General features: G+C 40.9%; 1 protein-coding gene and 1 long non-coding RNA gene across 6 annotated transcripts in view; one reads left to right on the top strand and one right to left on the bottom strand.

The window, feature by feature from the left end:
• The window catches only part of LOC145986766 (uncharacterized), a 177,227-nt gene that overhangs the window by 109,471 nt on the left and 49,189 nt on the right, over window positions 1-18,567 (top strand). The window lies entirely within an intron of this gene.
• LOC145986764 (uncharacterized) lies at window positions 2,438-7,027 on the bottom strand. The gene is made up of 2 exons (XR_014441609.1): window positions 6,928-7,027; window positions 2,438-2,743 (listed from the first exon to the last, which is right to left on the bottom strand). It is a non-coding gene; the product is annotated as an uncharacterized LOC145986764 (long non-coding RNA).

Genomic DNA, 18,567 nt, shown 5'->3' with positions numbered 1-18,567 from the left:
TTAATAAATTATGAAATAGTTGAAGTGGTTTTATTTTGTTTGTTTCAATTGATTTCATAGTTATATATTTTTTGTTTGTTAATGATCTCTTGAGAGAGAAAGCATTCAATACTTACAACTTCACAAATTTGTGTGTGTTTTCGATATTATTCTTAGAATTCTTAAAATTAATTGCAAAAACTCTCCCCCCCGGAAATTTTTGGTGGCAGGAATTTTGAGGCCAAGATTGTTCGTGGGGGGATTGCCCCCCCCCCCCCCAGGATTTCGCACCCTGGCTGTACCATAATGATGCTTAGGATTGCCATCACAGATGTCGTCTCCCAAGGTTCTGGATTCGATTCCCTCCCAGAGCATTAATCAAGTGCGTAACCAAGGTGTACGGAAGAGGCTCCAGTCCTTCTCCAAATCAAAAAGCGAAAATATAACATTTTAGGGAGAAATATCTAGGGCGTTCGGGGAAATATACAATTTTACATCAGACAGTTTTTGATGTTTATTCTTTCACTGGCAAACGTTACAGATGTATCATCGATTTTTAGAATGCCGATTTAAAATTATATTTACAAGATTTTCTTTAACTGATTCAGCGTGAGAGCAGGGTCCCGTGTTCGATACCCGGTGGAGGCACATAGTGGTTCGGATCCCACTTTAATGTAGGTCCAGTCCCGATTAGCCTTCCTGTAGACTAAAGACACCAACAACTTCGATGAAAGCAATAGAAAATCGCAGTTTGTGAGTTGTGTGACTTTTCCAGAACACCCTAGATATGTAACAATAGAACCTAGAAAATTAAGATATAACGCAATTTTTTTTTGTAAAGTTAATGAAAACAATTTGTACAAATTACCCTGGATCAGCCCACAGGCTCGGTGTAAGTGTTCAGCTATCTTCCGTGCTTCGTTTTAGTGTTATGCTTTCGTCGTGTAGAGATGAAGTAACCACATTTTATGCACAGATAAGCTAATCGGGTCTGGAGCTACAGTTTAAAGTGAGATCCGGAGCACTATGTGCCTGCCCCGAGTATCGAACCCGGGATTCATTAATTACAAACAACAGCGTTACCATAACGCCATCAGGGGTTTCTTATTTTTCATCCGATTCCTGTAGCTATGGCGATTAACCTAAAATGTCGTATGAGTGACATAAAATAAGAATGAAACGAAAGAAAGTGCTTTTGTAAAAACATTACTTCTGCTTAAAACTCGTTAGTCAATAACATTATTTCTTAATACATGTATGTTCCAAACGTATGAACATACATGTATGTTACTTTCCCCCCGTGTTTTTATTTCAAATTCACTTTTTCGCACGTCCCCTGATATGTTGAAATATAATATTTACATGTTTAGCATGAATCGAAATTTGGTGAAGCGAATAACTCATGCGCTTTTTCCCATGTTCTCTAAATTTCGGGAATCAGGGAACCAAGAAATATCTCAATCTTCCTTCTCCTACACGTTACTTTCAAGTGAATTAGATGGGCCAACTCGGAGGAAGTAACCGTGAAAGGAAAGTTTGAATAAGAATAAGCGCGAATATTATTGATAACTTATTGTGCTGCTCACAGAACTAATCATGAAACCACCAAGGAGTTATTGATATGGGGAAGTTCTGAAGGAACACAGTATTTAAATGTTTCATATTTTCATGTCGAAGCCGATCTGTTAGCACAATGCGTGTAGTTTTAAATTATATAATCCTATTCGGTAGATATAATCACAACTTTCTGGCAATTATGAAGTCGTCTTTGAGTGGACTATGTTTAAGGAAGAAATATAATATTTCCGAAGGGGGGAAACACATTGCAATGCCGTTAATATAGCTACATTTTGTTACTTTAAACGTAAAGGCACCACACACATCTACCTATTGCAGTTTTATGTATGTGGTTGAGTGAAAGAGAACTTATACCTGCTATGCAAAATAAATAGTAATAATAATGACTATATTCCTACATGGACTGGTTGGGAGTCCAAACGCCAGAGCCTCGTTAGTCTTGAAGAATGCAGTCCAGAGTGTACAACCAACGGCGAAAGAAACAGTAAGCGAATTGCCCACCACCATTTTCATTCGGTCTATATTACACAATGTGTTGACAATGAATTGAAATCAATAAGCAGAGAACAATGCCTGCTTCGAACCAACATAGTTTCATTCCTTAAAACAACACAGAATTTAGAATATAAAAGTAATGAAAATAGTGGTTTACAATTTGCCTACCATTATCTTTAGCGTTGACTGTACTACGTGGAAGAGAGGTTGATATTTGGGTGTCTTTATAAAGGGTCACGTCGTACACCCCAGAAAGATAAATATTGAAAGACTGTATAGTGATAGCCACTAAAGCAGGATCCATCTAACTATATTCTTTGACAACATCACACCCTCATTACCTGCTAAAAGGATTGCCTGGGAGGTCTCAATGAAAATACCGTGATTTAAAAGTTTATTGAATTTATTTTGAAAAGGAAATTCGCTTCCAAATTTTGAGAAGAGAGACTTCCGGTTTGCAAAGAGCGGTCAAGAATCGTCGTCATGAGAACGGTCCAGTCGTCATGGTTGGTTGTCGGTCCTGCGAAGCTGAACCACCTTAGCGACCGTAGTAGCCGTAGTAGCCGACGGCAGGGTAGTAGCCGCCTGCGAGGCCGTAGCCGTAGTAGAACTGCTCGGCGGGCTTCAGCTGCTCCTTGGGTGCCTGGGCGGACACGGCCAGGACGGCGAAGAGAGCGAGGACGAGGATAACCTGGAAGAAAACGAAAGGTCACTTTGCAATCTCAAGCAGTGTTGCCACAATATCAGGGCACAATTTCCCTTTCCAAGGGGCAAAATTTCCCTTTTTGGACCAATTTTTCCCTTCACCTAAGCAAATTATATAATAATAATAATAATTAGTAGTAGTAGTAGTAGCGGTAGTAGTAGTAATTAGTAGTAGTACGTAGTAAAGTATTCTGTTGAATTCGTTATTCTTTTGAATAAAAAATATTTTTTAAAAAAAATCAAATTTCAGTTTCATCACTTCCTGACCAGATATCCCAGGTTTCAATCATGGTCACGAATCCATTTAATCGTTAATCCTCATCGTTACTCTTTATCCAAAGCTGCATAAAAGCAACGTATACAATACACTTAAAGGAGCAGAAACAAGTAGGAATAGCAAAATAAATAAATAACATTAAAATGTGGATATCAAAATCGAAATTAACACAAACTGTAATAATGTAGTCAGATGACCTTAAAATTTCCCTGCAATTGTGGTATTTTTCATCGAAATTCCCTTTTCCCTTTTGGCTCAAATTTCGGTCCGAATTTCCCTGCAAAAGGGAAATTTCCCTTCATGTGGCAACACTGGTCTCAAGTACAGCACTTGTCTAGAACTACATTTCGGGAGAGATTCGAATTAATTATAAATTTATCTTTATGACTGCTTGTATCATTTAGTCTTATTTTACTGTTATGATTACTAAAACGCTCTTTAGAAATTTAATATGGATCGTCTTGAGCTGCGGATTACCAGGACTGAATTAAAATTTACTACAAACATCTTAAACATGCAAGGCCTTCCCAATGGCGTAGTGGTATCGTCATCGCCTTGTAATCAAGGGTTCCCGGGTTCGAAACCCAGTGGTGGCACACATAGTGGTTCGATCCCACTTTAAGCTGTAGGCCCAGTCCCGATTAGCCTTTTAGTGCATAAAATGGACTTGAAAGCCAGATCAAATCAAATCATTCCTTAAATGTACAACTTTGAACTACCGAATGTGTTATTATGGGTTTGCTGCTTTCATACGTTTAACCACACAAAGAACAAATGCTTTATTTGAAAGTAGTTTTCAGATCCTTTCTGCATCTAGTACCGCGAGAGACGACAGCTTCACATCATCTTTTACTGCCAGTATTACGAATATTCCAAAGAAGTAGAAAAGCTTCGAAATATGTAGTAGAACTATAGGCCTATACTTCAGTCTGGAGCCAGCCTCTTTGATATACCCAGGGCTGTAGTCGATGGTATGTGGCTGAATACGCCGGATACACTTTCATTAACTTTACTCATTAGCGTATACTTCTGTCATTAACTTTACTCATTAGCGTATACTTCTATCATTAACTTTACTCATTAGCGTATACTTCTATCATTAACTTTACTCATTAGCGTATACTTCTATCATTAACTTTACTCATTAGCGTATACTTCTGCTACAATGGTTATGTAGCTAACATTCTACTTTCGTTTCGTCTATATTTATTTATGTAATTTGCCAATTCATCACAAAAACAATAGCATCAAGAAGATAAAATATAATAACTTGCTGTTGTTTAAATGCAATAATTAAAATACGCGTTTCATATACATGTGTATATATTTTTAAATTTAAAAATGTATTCTCTATTGTATGCAATACATTATGCAATATATTATAATATCTTATATGCCATTTATATCATCATCATCAGTATTTACATCAACGATATAAGTTTGTGAAATTAATTAATTCATATATTTAACGGAAACACGATCCAAAGTCAATGAAAACCTGGTCTCTGCTTAACATTTCACGAAACTTGGCGTATACATTCTGAAAATTTTGGGACTCTAGCACTGGCTGTACCGGTTAGACTAACGCAATGTGAAACCAGTGGAGCATAGGTATGAATCATGGCTAAGATATGGAAGATTATTTCCGAGTTGTTCCCTCATCTGTTTGATTACTTCATTCTCTTCTTCGCGGTTAACCTGAAGTTAGAAAAGCGACTGAGTTATATGTTTGTGACGCCGTTTGTCTACCATTTTTGAGTAATTGTGACGATGAGACTGAATCATTGATTGATTGGGTTTATTTTACTTCGGTTTTCTTGCACTGACATCTGGCATCGCGAAGATGAAGATGAAGATGAGGATGAGTGATGAAATTGATAAAAGGACACTCACAAATAACACCCGGCCGGGACACAAACCCTGGACTCTTGGTGTCGTAGCGCGCTGTATTAACCACTCCGCCACGGAGGTTGGCAGACTGAATCGTGATTAGATTAAATTGATGAAGGGAGTCTCCGGGATTCGAACACAGAACTTTTCGGTGACGAGACCGCAACACCGAGATATAGCGTTGTATATTGCCACATTAAAAAAAAAATGAAACATGATTCTCCTGAAAATGTACAGATAGAGTTGCTACGCGATGTTGTATGTAAGTCCAAGTCTCCTCGTATTCCCGACTTCCACATTGGAATTTATATTCCGCGCAGGAAAATCTCACGGTATAACCAATTGTTTATGGTCCCTCGGAGCCTCCCTGGGATGGATCCAAAAGCGCCCGAGATAAAGCGCCGCGCCATTCATTAAAGTTACCCAGCCTAATTGACATTTTAAAAAATCCCGCACGTCCAGCGCCGAATGTATGTTCTGCGGATATCAAGATGTACGATGAACGAGTTGCGGTTTCAAATATACGGAGACGCGCTTCTTTTTTATTATTATTATTCTGCTCGATCTGCAGGCAGAACCTGGGAGCAATTTCCTTTTCGTTGATTTAAGGCTTGCTTATCACCTCGGGGGAAGGGGAGGGGGAGGCGAGAGCTGAAAATTAAGCAACAAAATTTTCGCCTAGCGGACGATATTTCATATCTTCGGTGGTTGGTTCTACCTTGTTTTAATAATAGGAAATCTTAAACGGAATCTCCGGGAATTTTGCACTGTTATTAGTTATAGGAGGAGGGGAGGCACTTTACACAAGTTATTTTTGTAAAAAACACATGCCTTACGTTGTGAGTTAAACACCAATATTGCTCCACTTTTTGCCTGAAAATGTTAAAATTGGGGCTTCGATAAATTTTGAATTGGACCCTTTCAGAACACATTCGTCAACATTAGTTTTATAGCAAATGTTTTAAGAGTACACTCAAGATCGAAAGTGCTTCCAGGCCATCATTAAAAAACCTTCCCGGGTTCGAATCCCGGCCTGAGCATGGGTGTTCTTTGTGGGTGTTCCTTCATCATATCATCACTCTTCATCTTCGAAATTAGCCAAAAAGTGATACAAAAACTAAGTATATAATAAACTAAATCAATCAATTAATATACCTTACGTTTCGGCTGTACCTTTGGCCGACGCCAACAAAGCCGTTTTCGAGATTTCCTGTCTTTTCGAAAAACCTCTCTGATATTCCAAAACCTGAAAAATTACATCTGCTTAATCACATGAATCTTCGTGTGGTTTTCATTTTCTGTTGTCCAGATATGCACAATAGTTCGGCTACGTAAGTCTATTTTCCATCACAGATATTTAGACAACAGGCAGAGCAAGCCGCACGAAAATTGACGTTAATGCTCGAAAATGATTTCTAATCAGAATTTCTCAGAATTGGAATATCATGGTGCTTTTGTGGAAGGAAGGGAATTTCGACAACTGCTTCGCTGACGTTGGACAGAGGTCCAGCTGAGACTAGTCCCGTCTGAATATAGTCCATAAGACAATTGTCAACCTCCGTGGCAGAGTGGTTACACAGCGCGCTACGACGCAACGTGTTTGAATCCCAGCCTGGACATGAGTTAGTGTCTCTTCAATTTCATCCTACTCATCGTCGCAATTAGCTAAAAGTGGCAGAGAAGTGATGGTAAGTAACAAAATTCGTAAGATCCACCCCCCAAAAAACCTTTTTGACGTAATTGAGCGAGCAACCAATCAGCGTCGGTTACTCATTCCCGAGTCCCTGTTTCGTTGGTTCCGTTGGCCATTTCCCTAATGGAGGAAATCCTATGTGCTCAAGTCAAATTGATTTAATGTTCCTTCTAAAAGAGGCTGCTGTACCTTGGAAACAAGGTATGTGTATTGAAAAGCTGATCTCTGAGAATCTAATGCTACAACAGTGTTGTGAGACAATGAAAGCTTATGCGATCAGAGATAGGACATAGCACATAGAGCAACTTACCAAGTACTTCATGCTGGCGGTTTGTTGCTGCTGATGCTACCAATAGTTCAGCTTACCCACTGGTGGACGGGGCGGCCTTTTATATAGAAGAAGCTCTCCAGAAACATCCACAATCCCTGACCTTCAGAACCGCCATTTCCGCGTGCACCGAAGGGTGTGGTCCTGCATGGGGGACTAGCGTCACCACCTATGGCGTTCGTGACCATGAAATTTTCTTCTTTCTCCTTTTGTATTGGCAAGTCCCATTATTGTTGTATGATCGTCTTTGACGCATTAGTTCGTGTCCCCCTGGGTTGATCCACATTAACAAATGCGGTGTCTGTGTGTCAAGGTTAGCGGATGCTTTTTTTATTCTTCTTCTCTTCTCCGACGTGATGGGTTCTGTTCGGAATTGATACCTTCCTGAGATGGCAAGAGTGTTGTTAGCTGGTGCAGGTGTGCTGTGGGCAGATTCACTTTCCGTAGCGTGCAGTGACGGCCTTCAAATTGTATTTTTTTTTATTTACCTGAGTATTAGGCTCGGGGAAAAGATTATGGGAGGAGTACTTTCTTTGTTTCTGACCCTTTCAAGTGATGGAACGTCTGAACAAGGAGTTATTTAGAGTACATGCGCCAGAGCCTCGTTACAGTGCAGTAATGCAGGCAGTAATGTTGGTTTTTCCTGTATGTTACCAAACCGAGTTAAAATTTAAGTCCACGTCATGCTCACTTAAGATAATCGGGAGTGGACCTACAGGTTATTATAGTTGAATCCGAACCACTATGCAATGTGATTCATTGATTGATTTGTTGTTTTTAAGTCCACTTTATGCACAGAAAGGCTAATCGGGACTGGACCTACAGTTTAAAGTGGGATCCGAACCACTATGTGCCTCCACCGGGTATCGAACCCTGGACCCCTTGATTACAAGGCGGCGACGTAAAAAAGTAATGAAAATAGTGGTGGACAATTTATCTACCATTATCTTTGCCGTTGATTACAAGGCGACGGCGCTACCACTGCGCCATCGGGGAAGCCCACTATGAAATATGCCTCGACCCGGGATCGAACCCGAAACCCCTTGATTACAAGGCGACAGCGTCAACATTACGCCATCGGGGAGAAAAGTTGTCAGCTTTGATTTGTTTAGTTTTACTTCGCTTTTCTGCCACTTTGGCTAATCGTGAAGATAAGGATGAATAGTAATAAGTTGAAATGGATGAAGGGACAATCACAAACACAAATGGACAGCATACAATATGAGGATTATGGTTGTTTTGAAGTGCTTTACTGAATTTAGCCTTAAGAACGAATACTCTCTCCCCACGTCATCTCTATAAGCGCACGTGCGTTTGACGAGCGAAGGCAAAAATTCTCGAATAAATAACTTCCACTTCAGCCAGGTTTATCGCACTGCGCTAAATTTCATGTGGGAGAAGAGCAGTCCTATTGATTTCGGTGGTGGTCAAACAGGAAATATTGAGATATGATCTGGGTGCTGTGTGGCATTGCAAGCATTCTATTTGTTTCTATTTTGCTTATTTTACGTCGCTTCATCTTTTGGGGTTAATCGTGACGATGAGGATAAATTATGCACTGATGAAATGGGCGATAGGACAAACGCATGTCTGACCAGTGGTTGAACTTTGGACCTCTGTCTTCGTAGTTGCGTTAAGATGGTCATTTCGCCAGATATGTCGTCTTCTTGAAATCTTCTTTGGCCCTTGCACTCCTAATACGATTTATATTAGTCAAAACTGAATATAAAATCATCTCCTTTGACGTAATGGAGCGCTCAAATTTACAATCAGCATGTAGCCATTATTTTCGCAGCATTGCTTGTATCATTCTTCCATCATTACCGTATCATTGCAGTAGTACAGTCACGGTCACTTCTGGGTTGTAACAATCCCATTGATTTTCAATGTCATCGTTACAACCCAGAAGTGGCCGTGACTGTACCATAGAGGAATTAACATAAGTCAACTTAATGGTACTAATGGGGTGTAAGGGCAACCCTTTCCGAAGACACCAAGTGTCAACTTCCCTTCCACGTGGTTCACCTGGACTGCATTTTGCAGACTGGCGAGGCTCTGGCGTCTTGACTCACGGCCAGTACAATCCTTCGTGGGGCTCGTGTTGTGTGTTGTCCTTGTCTGTTTGTGATTGTCCCTTCATATCATCTCAACACCATTCATCCTGATCTTCGCGAGTGGCAGTGGCAGAAAAGCGAAGTAAAATAAACTAAATCAATCAATCTATGGTAGTACTGTTTCACTCCCACCTAACTCACTATGGTTGCATGGAAATCGCAAGTTTTACGCCGTAGAATAATTTGTGTCCTTTATCTGTTTCACAACGCTCTAATTAGAATCCTATAGGAATCCGATTCAATTAACTGCGAGAATGTCCATAGAGTTAATCGCGAAGTGATATGATGAATGATTCTCACAAAGAACACCCATGCCCAGGCCGGGGTTCGAACCCGGGACACCTGGCGTCGTAACGCGCTGTGCTAAGCAATCCGCCACAGAGGTCAGCACCACCCATTTTTTTTCTTTCATTTGGATCTAATGCTCCAACAAAAGAGATCATGTCAAATGCTTTTTTTTTTTTTTGGCCATTTGTGGTTCCTTTCTCTTGCTTAGTTGACAAGATAATTTTGGCTTCAAGAAGAACGTTCCCGATCAGTGAGTGGATGTAATACGTAACAAGGAAAAGGGGGAGGGGATTCATAAGAACGAGTGCACGCTGGGCGTAAGAGTAGGGAGGGCTGAAGGCCACTGCATCCAGGAACAGTACTCCACGATCTCCTCTTTGTCTTCGATATCCAAGGCCATTTCAAAATTTGATATGGAACCATTTTTTTATGTGCAGATTACATTGACGGTGAACATGACAGCGTTTGACGGGTTATCATTTAGAAAGGATTGTACTATAGTGTTGTGGATGTTTTAAAAGACTGAATGATTGTTTTTTTGTTGTTTTTTTTTTCATGAATAAGGTATTTCAGGGTACGTGAAGGTAATGTTATTGCAAATGTTAGGATTCTTATGTCTTTTGTGACCCATATCAGAGTTTCAGCGACACCTAAGAACTATAAACATTCCTGCATTGTACAAGTTCGTCCAATTCAATTTACTTTTATGACTTTTGTGGACGGATTCGAAGCTCCGAGAACAGTTGATTACAGTCGACATCTGCTACGACTCCAGGTTCCGAGTTCGATTCCCGGCCTGGATATGGGTGTTCTTTGTGGGTGTCCCTTCATCAATTTTCATCATTTCACTCATCTCACGATTAGCCGAAGTGACATAAAAGCGACTACTTTAAAGGCTGGTTTACATTGGTCGAGTGAGCGGGAGAGTTACTGGGACGAGTTACTGACCTGTCTGCTCGACTCAACCCTTCTATGGCGAGTAGCTGGAGCTGTTTGGTGCTCTTTTCACAGAATGAACCCATCGACGTCGTTGTCGATTTAAAAAAAAGTTCTGAAACGGTTTACACACTTTTTTTTAACGAGAAATAATGCACAAGGACATGTCTGAAAAAAAAAACCAACTAATTTCTTTGATTTTTCTATTTTCGATCATTCTTGGTTGAACGTAAATTCCTTATCTTTAATTTTATTTCTCCTACGTCAAATACATCAAGTCTCATCTCTTCAACTTCATACACCAGTAGTTTATTTTGTTTGTTCCTGTAATCGACACAAATTCCATGGACACTCACAGGCACAACACAACACAGACTATACTGTCCTCAGAAAGAGTTTACTCGGTCGAGTCGCTGTCCTCCGTGGACAGCCACTCGACTGTCCTGACTACTGGAGCGAGTACTCGCTCCAGTGCTCTCCCCAGTTGTTTACACGCGGAGAGTAGCTCGCTTGACCCTACTCGCTCCAGCTACTCTCCCGTCTACTCGACCAACGTAAACCAGGCTTAAGATGTCACCATATGAACAGACCACTTCGAGTTCTGCTTGAGACAGTTGTCAACACGATGCCAATAAGAGTTAGTTCCTGCCAAGGGTCACATGATCCTCCATGGGACTTGTGTTGTGATTGTTCTTTCGTCCATCCCATCTTGTCACCAATCAATCGTAATTGAAAATCCATTGATTGATTGATTGATTTGATTTCTGTCAGCAAATGAGGATGAGTGACGATATGATGAAATTGATGAAGGGGCTCTCACAAAGAACTCATATCCAGGCCGGGATTCGAACCCGGAACCCCTGACGTCGTAGTGCGCTGTGCTAAGCACTCCACCACGGAGGTCGGCAAAAAAAAGTTAATCGACTAGTCTCAACTGTGAATCTCTGGTGCAGCTTGATTGCATACGTTCATGATAAGAATGGTTTTTTTCCGAGGATTCGTAGCGTCGAAACGAGGGAAAATGTTATTAAGGAAAATTGTTTCCCTCAATGACCTCCATAAGTTGTGATCGAGGTTCGAGAGCGACACAGGCCTCGTCATTATTTCTAGTGTGTGTGTGAGAGAGAATATAACAGCTATGACAGACACGGGACTGTACTGCACCTGTATTCGCTATTCCATTGAATCGTTTATACTACTTCTTGCGCCTTTTGGATTTTGTATTCGTATTGTGCCTATAACCAATCCTTCACCAGACAGGCTTAAGGAGGCGTTAAGTTAACGCAAAACATTCCACAAGTCAGGGTACCTTGAGGATTGGCTATGATAAGGAGGGCCAAGAGCTTTGGAGTCACCCTGTACGCAGCGAAATCCCGCAACGATAAGGAGTGAGGCGTTTGCGTGAACGCGGAAAGAACAATGGATGGGAAGATCTAAAGTGTGTTTCCCCACACTCTGAACAATCATCCCTTGTCATGTCGAATTAGGTCGTGCTATTTTGAAGTAATTATCCATGTTGCATTGCTCCACAATAAATTACCACACCTAATGGAAAACCCCTCCGGATGTCCGTGAGTGTGGGTACTGGAGGCTCTGGACACGCCCCGTACTTACATCAGAGCTGCTACACCCATTCAGTGGGGGAGCAAAGATTTTGCACATGAATTGTACCTCCGTGTTTACATTTAGAAGATGGAGGACTGTGTTCACGATTTATTGCATGTAAGTATTTACACTGGAAGACAAACCAAGCGTTGATGATCGATGCATCTACTGAAGTAGACCATGAAAACTATTTGAAAATTTGAAAGCACATTCTAGTCTTTTACAGAGCTTTGAAACCGAAGTGACAGGCAACAAGCGACACGAGCTCGTTCAGTCAGATTTCACACCGAAGAGACAGCGGAACGTGTCGCTTGAGGATTTCACCAATCGAACGCTGACTTGTATTGTACGGGCTGTCATGGCGCTACATGGTGCGAGACGTTGCTCTTGATTGGCTGGTTCGCTTCGGTCTGAAATCTCCCTAAAGGAAAACATTCACCGCGCATGCGCGAACAACAGGCCTAGACGACACATGCAGCTTGTCGTGTCTCTTCGGTTCGAAATGCTTCATTGATTACTGATATAGTTCACTTCCAAGCGACACATGTCGCTTGTCGTTTCGGTCTGAAATTTACCTTACAGCTTCAGCAAGATGAGGAAACCTATCTGGCACTGTCGTCGAATTTTCAACCGTAAGCCAGGGAAGAGAGCTTGGGGAAACCAATAAGCTGTTTACCATATAATCCTGCCCTTTTCGTTGCCAAAATGTGAAACACATCGCTGTCACCTTTAAAAATTCGCAACCAGAGGGTGGGAATTACCCGTCAGTATCGCATTTAAGGGAGTCTTAGAGGATGGAGCATCAGGATTCAGAATATTTTAGGAGCGGTTACTAATGAATTGATTGATTTTTGTTATTTGGCGACGCTTTTCTGCCGCTTTTGGCTACTTGCGACGATGGGGATGAGTGATGATAATATGATGAAATTGATGAAGGGACACCGACAAAACACCCATGCCCATGCTAGGATTCGATCCTGAGAGCCCTGGCGTCGTAGCGAGCTATGCTAATCACTCCACCACGGAGGTTCGAATACAGTTTCGGAGCCATCGAAGTATGCTATATAAAGTTACAGTAATTTGCATTCTTCATCAATATTGATCTGTCGGAGATCGTATCCTAAGAAGCTATGCAATAAGCTATACTTTTAGCGTAACATTGGCTCCCCATAACTTGTGTGATATTTTCTTTACGTGAGGTACAGGCATGGACACTTCTGACTTGTAACTACAGTATTGATTTTCAATGATATCGTTACAACGCAGAACTGCCCGTGACTGTACAACTCTATTGACGTGACTTATAGTGTAGTGATTAAGCCATTATCTTGTGATCAAAAGGATTCCCAGTCATGTGGGATCACATTACACTGATCAAGTCTCCATTCACAGCAGACCCGATTAGCCTATGTGTGCATGAAGTGAATTCAATGAAAAGTTAGCCATCCTTGGTCTTGACGATTTATTTCAAACCATTCACTATCCAAACTCGAGTAGTGACGTAAAACGGTGAAAAATAATCACTTTATAATTGCACACAATGAGTCATTGCGGAATTTCCCCAGACAATAAAAACTCGACCCCTCCAGTCTAGTTATTATACAGATATGCTACAAATTTGCAATAATTAGTTCTCTCGGTGTTACGCGAACGATCTCATTAGCTTAGTCACTCGAGGAACGTAATGAAGAAGACACCTAGAGGAATGCTTGATGACACGGAAGCATCGTGAATCTTTTCGGCTGAAACTTGTCTGTGAAAAAGGCTGCTTTTATGACCATCCGTAAGGAAAGAAGGTCGTAAAATTTTAACTAACGAAGCGCAAAGGACATTCGTGAGCCGTAATTTTATTGCTGGAATCTTATATCGCATACTTTCTACGGTTCCCAAACCTTAGAAGCCTTTGAAAGCTCACAGGCTAAAACCCGGACTTCTTTCATCGAGAATGTAATTGCAAATTTATTTCCGTGGGAACTGAAAGTGTTTTATTTATTTATTTATTCCTATACTGCGATCACTATTTAGTTACTGAAGATGCTTTTGAGTGCTGAGAACATATTTCCGGTATGTTGGAACACGTGGCAGAGCGTGTTGAACGTTTCTGTTGCGGTTCATCCACATCGTCGCGACTCAAAATAAGCACTCACAGGAAATCATAGTACATATTAGAGTAGAGAACCACTCGTTCGAATCTCCCATGCTCGAGCATGATACGCTCGAGCGTTTACAATGGAATATCATTATATTGTGACAAAAATCGCAGGTAAAATATTCGCCCTGGCAGTTTCAGCCCACAATCATCTGTTTCATTTTCATATATCACTGTACTGGCAAGATTGAACAAAATAATGAAAACACCTGTGGAAGTCGGAACATCATGTATTAATACGGTGTTGGGCCACCTTTAGCATGCAATACAGCTTGGATTCGGGACGGAATAGACCGATACAAGTCCTGAATGGTGGTGAGTGAAATTTGAAGGCATTCTTCATGCAGCACAGCCTCCAGCTCAGGTAGAGACGAAGGAGGTGGAAATCGACGCCGAACTCTGGATTCCAAAACAGCCCACAGAGGCTCGATGATATTCAGGTCTGGGGACTGGGTGGGCCAGGGAAGATGTTGAACCTCATCAGCATGCTATGGAAACCACTGTTGAACAGTGCCAGCCGTATGAATGGGGCATTATCATCCTGGAAGATGGCATTCCGGTTTGGAAATAAGGTTTGCACCATTAGGTGGATCTGGTTACCCAAGAGTTCTCTATACACTGCTTATGAGACCCGACTGTGTGATGTGACAAGGGGGCTGCCGAATACCATGACATAATGCCCCAGACCATAATAGAGCCGCCACCATGTTTGACAGTCGGGCGGTGACAGTCCACATCGTATGCTGCCGAGGGTGTTCGCCATACAAACACGCGTCCAGTGGGGAAGAGGGTAAAGGTTGACTAGTCTGACCAAATGACATGTTTGCAGTCCTCCAACGTCCAAGTTTTGTGGTCATTGCATCATGCACGACACCTTCGAGCACTCGTCTCAGTTATTAGGGACTTGGTAATAGCAACACGCCCATGGATACCTATTTGGTGCAATTCCCGCCTCACTGTTTTGCATGACACGGGGTGTTTATGTCCTGATTAAGTTCTGTAGTCACTTTGGAGGCCATTGTTTTCTTGTGCAACGTCACAATACGCTTCAAGGCCCGGCGGTCCCTTTCCTGCAGCTTCGTCTTTCAACCACTATTGTGCTCAGCAGACCCTGTTTCACCGTGCACTGTGTATGCGGTCATGACTTTCGAGACCGTGCCTCGTGTTACACCGCATAACTTCGCTGTTTTGCTCACAGATGCTCCAGTGAAACGGGCACCAACAATTCGACCTCTTTCAAACTCCGTCAGGTCGGCTATACTGGTCACTCACTACACCTCAACAACGTGCACTACCACACTGCTTCACTCTACTGTCTACCTGCAACAAACAAGAGAAGGTTGATTTCCGCCGTGCTCAGTATTACCAGGAACATTGAAAATATGTCCCACTTCTGACTCGTGTTTCCATTATTTGTCCAATACCTGTAGATTAAACTACATTTTAGCATGGAGATAACGACTATTCTTACTTAAGTTTGAATTTCATTGCGTCTTTCAACTCACGATCCATATTTGAGCACCCAGTACCATAGACAAATTACATTCATACGTGTACTACTTGTCTTCGAGCTTATACTTAGGCTTACCATATATTTTTGGGTCCAACCCAGGACATATTGGCGATCAACTCGTTACTGCTAAATTTCAGTTTTTTTACAAAAAAAAAATTGAAATGACTTAAAAGCGTTAATATTTTATTGGAACATTAAACTATAAATTGTACAAGAAAATATATTAACATTATTTTCTAAAACCAATCAATTAATTTTCAAATGTTTAATTGAATAATACATTTTCTGATGTTTAGGAAACCTCTCTGTTCTAGGAAGCATTATCTGTTAGTTGACTCAGTTGTACTTTTCACTAGACATGGCTTTTTTCAGAAATGGCTTGTTTGTCTTAAATTCTGGTCGTGAATATTCAATACTGGTAGCTATTTTCATGTTCAGATTCACAAACCCCGGACATAACCCTGGACAGTACTAAAAAACCACGACTGTTCGGGCTAATCCCGGACGTATGGTAAACCTACGTATACTGCTTGTTTTTGCCTGTTCGAGCGAAGAAGCTCTCAATTCCGTACGCTATCTATTGTCGTTTTCACATCGTGAAGGCAAAATTGCTCTTATGGAGAAACCGCGCGGTGTTACCATTTAAGGTGCGTTAGCTCTTATCGCCAGTCGGGATTACCGCGCTTGCTTCCTTTCACAATAAACATGCTGTATGTATTGTATATTGTTACAATTGTTGCTATATTTGTTATAGTTGTTAGTTTTCCATGATTATTATTGTTGTTATTATTAACCGGAGTTAACAAAGTATGGGGAGACACTTGGTTTGGTTTGAGTTGGTGTTTTAAGTCCACTTTGTGCACAGTAAGGCTAATCGGGACTGGACCTACAATTTAAAGTGGGATCCGAACCACTATGTGCCTCCACCGGGAATCGAACCCGCGACCCCTTGCTTGCAAGGCGATAACGCTACCACTGTGCCATCGGGGAGGCCATGGGGAGACTCTTATGAAATGCAAGCATAATTAATCTATTTCATAAAGTAACATTCATTTATCTAATGTGTTAATACAGTAATACAGTTTTTAACGTAAATATTATATAATAAGTGTTACCTTAATCGGACAGTGGTTCAACACCCTCCATCGTTGAGTCTTCGGACTGTTCACTGCTGCCGTATCAGAACTTGTCTCGTCACTGCTGGAAGAACCGGTTTTTAACCTAATGATTAGAGGGTTATTGTCATCCTGCAGTTGGTCCGCTTTTCACATATTATTTTCAACCCCTTCGACGTGCCTACAGTAATTACACCATTGCTCCTGGGTGACTGATTCACCTTAAAACTAATGTTATGTCGTCCAACGTGTCCTTTTATCTGACTCCATACCATTTCAATTGGATTAATTTCACAATGGTATGGAGGCAACCTACAAACAACTGCCCCACGCTCTTCTGCAATCGAGTCCACATTATTAATATTGAATCTCTCTCGCACAGAATTTGCAATACTGAGTAATTCTCTTTTAAGAGAATCGTCAGAATAGGGTACATTTTTTGACGTTAGCCATTCCTTAATATCTTCTTTACGGTTTTTTGAGGTGGGAATACTTTCGTTTTCCTTACAGTGATAGGATGCATTGTCCATAACAATTACTGTTCCTGATTCAATGTTAGGTAATAGTTGATCGTTGAACCACTGTTCAAACCTAACACTGTTCATTTCGTCATGGTAGTCGGCAGATTTGTTTTTTTTTAAAAGCTAAAAATACTTGTTTCGCTCTCTGTACAAACCCCAGCTTACCACCGGCGTGCAACAAAACAAACCGTGGTCCCTCGCAGGATTGCAATTTACGAGCTTTTTCATTAAATTGTTTTAAAATTATTCGGTTGTTTCCATTGTAAATCCTCGTTACATATTTTAAGTGAATGTGCATATGCTAGCATTTGGTGCCTTTTTTTTTCTTCTTGAAAGCAAGATTGCATTTTGTTTAATTTCCTTTTAATTCCAATTTCTAACCTGAAACTAACAAATTTAATGGTCATTTTTTGAATTTTTTTACGTCATTTTTCCAATTTTTTTAAGACATTCTATTGGTCATATACCTATATTTTTAAGTCATCAACTTCCGCTCCCTAGTAATTACATTAAAAAATATTTTAATAGTGCAAGCAGTGCTTGCATTGCTTGTAATATATCTTCGCCACTGTTCTGAAGTACCGGTAGCTATTATTGAGCATCAAAATTCAGAATACCATAGTAAGAAATGTTGAGTAAAAATAGCTCTAAAGCAGTGGTTCTCAACCTCCGTGAGCCCACGACCCGGTAAATTCGTTTTTTGTAAGTCGATGTCCCGATCGACTTGACTCATTTGCTTAAAGTTGGAGAACCCATATGTTGTTTTTCCATCCTCCTATCCTTGCTTTCAGCACAAGAAATTTTGTTTTGACTTTTGAAGTACAGGAAAAAAGGCACAGGTTCATTTTCAGCGTATGCATAATTCCGCTCCCTCGACTCGCATGCGAAACTTAAAATTGAAGATGTACACATATTGCAAAGTCGCCCAACATTTTCTCTTCATCAAAACTTTTGTTGCATGCACGAATTCTTCGGAGAGACGAGGAGAAATCATAAAGCTAATCAGAGAGTTACGAAAGTTTGCTTTCAGACGGAAAAAAATCAGTAAATGGATGGGAAATTTTCTTCGGCGGGGTTTGTTACGAAGTTAGTTTCATCAATACAAAACTATCTCTCTCTCTCTCTCTCTCTCTCTCTCTCTCTCTTTCTCTCTCTCTCTCTCTCTCTCTCTCTCTCTCTCTCTCTCTCTCTCCCCCCTCGTTCAGTACTTGTAACCAGGGAAGAACTTTTAATAAAGTAAACTGCTTCTTTTTTAAAAAAATAAACTGTTCTGCATATGGCCTGGGGAACTTCCTTATTAAACATTCTTTCCCTCATCCTTGCAATATAATCATGTATGCCCACGCACTCCACTTTAAACATAGCTGTTATACCATTAAAA

This window comes from Lepisma saccharinum, chromosome 4 (assembly GCF_977018435.1).
Source record: "Lepisma saccharinum chromosome 4, izLepSacc3.1, whole genome shotgun sequence".
NCBI classification, from domain to species: domain Eukaryota; kingdom Metazoa; phylum Arthropoda; class Insecta; order Zygentoma; family Lepismatidae; genus Lepisma; species Lepisma saccharinum.
This window is presented reverse-complemented; position numbering and strand designations above follow the sequence as displayed.